The sequence below is a fragment of the Glycine max genome, chromosome 9, assembly GCF_000004515.6.
Source record: "Glycine max cultivar Williams 82 chromosome 9, Glycine_max_v4.0, whole genome shotgun sequence".
NCBI classification, from domain to species: Eukaryota; Viridiplantae; Streptophyta; class Magnoliopsida; order Fabales; family Fabaceae; genus Glycine; species Glycine max.
In genome coordinates, this window is record NC_038245.2 from 49,200,910 (window position 1) to 49,203,440 (window position 2,531).

A 2,531-nucleotide genomic window follows, 5' to 3' on the forward strand; every position below is an offset into this window, starting at 1 on the left:
CCTTTGCAGCAAATTATTTCAGAAAACATTAGTAACTCTTCTGAATCGATCCATTATTTTCTTCTTCATCTAAAAGACGGCATACAGGCATTGAATTGAATTAAGAATCTGGGAAATAATACATGTTCTGTTCTGATAAAAAAAATCGTATAAAATATGTATCTAAATTCTAAACTGTATTCGCCTTTAAATTGTTTCTATACTATGATTAATAAAATTAAAGTGTAGCTGAAGGAAATTAAAGTCAAGTAATTCAACTGGTTTATGTTTATTAAATGAATCAAATATGACAACTTTATTCCGACCTAGTGGTGACTATTGGTTAAGGACCATCTCAGATACTCTCCAGCCACCGTCCTGCAAAATTTTGACCATTGATTGGTTATTGCAACAGCAATTAGAGAGAAAATGCGATCCACGGTGGAGAATTCTACAAGAGAGAGAATATGATAAATGAAAGACGTATTACAATATTAAACTAGTATCCACAGATTCAATACATGAACCGAAGTGTGAGATCTTTGACCATAATCTGCCCGTGGGCAACACTCCTTGAGGTGTGAATCAAAACCCACATAAAGAGAAATTCAAAAATAAAAAATTTGTTTGAAATTAACAGTTTGATTGGCACTATATGACAGAATCGCTATGCAATTCGGAGGAAGACCTTCACTCCTTGCAAATGAAGAGTCATGTTTAATTATATTTTCAATCGACTTCCTAGTTTACAGGGTCATTTATATACACTCAACCTTTTGCTAGTACATTATATGAACGCATGACCAGTATTCAGCTGCATTCATCTTTCTCAGAGGGATCCCCACGATTGCCTCCAGAGCATTTTACATGTGTTGATGTATATAGATCGTGGTTGCTACTTTGAAAAAGTAAAGCTTCAAAGCAGAAAAAACTTCCTGGCTAGTATTTATATATATGACTTCAGAATAACTGGAAAAACAAGCTAGTAATCAGGTGCCAGAAAACACAAACAAATAAATATGTAGTAACCAAAAAAAAGGAAGCAATATAAAATGTGCAAACACCAATACTAAAAAAGATTTAAAAAGCATAACATAAATTTTATATACAAATATGAAGCAACATATATAACTATATTTTAAAACACCAGCCAGATTGAAAATTCACATACTGGTTATCAATGTTGAGCTTATTTAACTCAAATGTAAATGCCATTTCAGATTGTTATGCAGACCAGTTACACAAAAATAAACAAAAGCAAAGCAAGTCTCACCACTCTGATACACAGTCTTCACAGAAAATATGTTTACAGCATAGTAATATTGGGGTATGCATCTTCTCCTGACAAATAGCACAAAGATCACCGGCTGCATTGACCTGCCATCAGATAAATTAATTGCATGAACTCCCTGCTCCCACAAATGCATATAGCAGGCTATATAGCTCTTAATAACAGATTGAAGTGTGCAAATGCCTATTGCTTACATATTAGCAAATTCTGTCATTTAACTAACAAAATGTAATTTACAGTGAAAATGGATAGACACTGAAACTTCAGTGATTGATTGACCAACTCCAAAAATCAGTGATCAAAATAAGACACCCACAGTACCTGTTCTGATGTTGCACAAGCCCCATAGTGCATTTCTTTACGTGACAATGCCTTCACTGCAGCAAAGAAGGATTGCACCTGACAATCACTCACTCACTAGATGCAAAAATCCAGAGAGTTTCATTTTTTTTTAAGAAAAAAGCATGAGCACTTCATCATGTTCTAGTTAAATGGTGTCACTATACTTAGGGCCTCTTAGAACTTCCATATGAATAATTAAACAACTAGTAAATTAACAGACAATATAAGCGAAAAAAGCTCTTCCAAACATCTCACATAGAAAAAGCTTTCATTTTGCAAACATAATCTGTCATGACTACTGTGGCCTCTGTCAAGGGTGACCAGTCATGGTGGAGACCTTAACCTAGGCGTGGTGCTTTCTGCCAAAGGGTCAAAATATGTTTTCTTCCCCAATATGACTCATATTGGTGAGCCTTGGTTCCACCTCCTTCTTCTTGACCTTACAAGTATTCATTGATTCTCATGTTATTAGCTTTTGTCAAAGTCTCTTCTTCCAATGTCTTCAAAGAACCTTGAAGCATTCCAAATCCTTCCCATGGAACTTCAAGCTTTTTCATGGTACTCCTACTATAGGTTGGGAGATAGAGAAGTGCAAAAAAAAAAAAAAAGTAAAGCACACCAAAACTTCAGGATAAAAGAGTTTATAATAATGAGACTGTAAGTGAACGAGAAAAGAAAATTTTAATATTTTCATAATTAATCTCTTTGTTTTTATTTTTTTTAAATATTTCTAAAATGTCCATCATTTATAAAATTGGTATAAAAACAGGTTACTTTGATATAAAAAAAAATTCTAAATGTCCATCATTTTAAAAATTCTTTAGAATATAGTTCACAATTTTTCTTCGTCATTAAGCTTGGCAAAAGAAATAAAGAAAGCAAGGCTCTCAATGGCGTTGCTAGTGTTATATATCCCAGA

General features: G+C 33.5%; 1 long non-coding RNA gene across 1 annotated transcript; it reads right to left on the reverse strand.

Moving 5' to 3' along the window:
• Nucleotides 1-326: 326 nt before the first annotated feature.
• LOC102662080 (uncharacterized) lies at nucleotides 327-2,252 on the reverse strand. The gene is made up of 3 exons (XR_416153.4): nucleotides 1,592-2,252; nucleotides 1,253-1,356; nucleotides 327-948 (listed from the first exon to the last, which is right to left on the reverse strand). It is a non-coding gene; the product is annotated as an uncharacterized lncRNA (long non-coding RNA).
• Nucleotides 2,253-2,531: the final 279 nt, after the last annotated feature.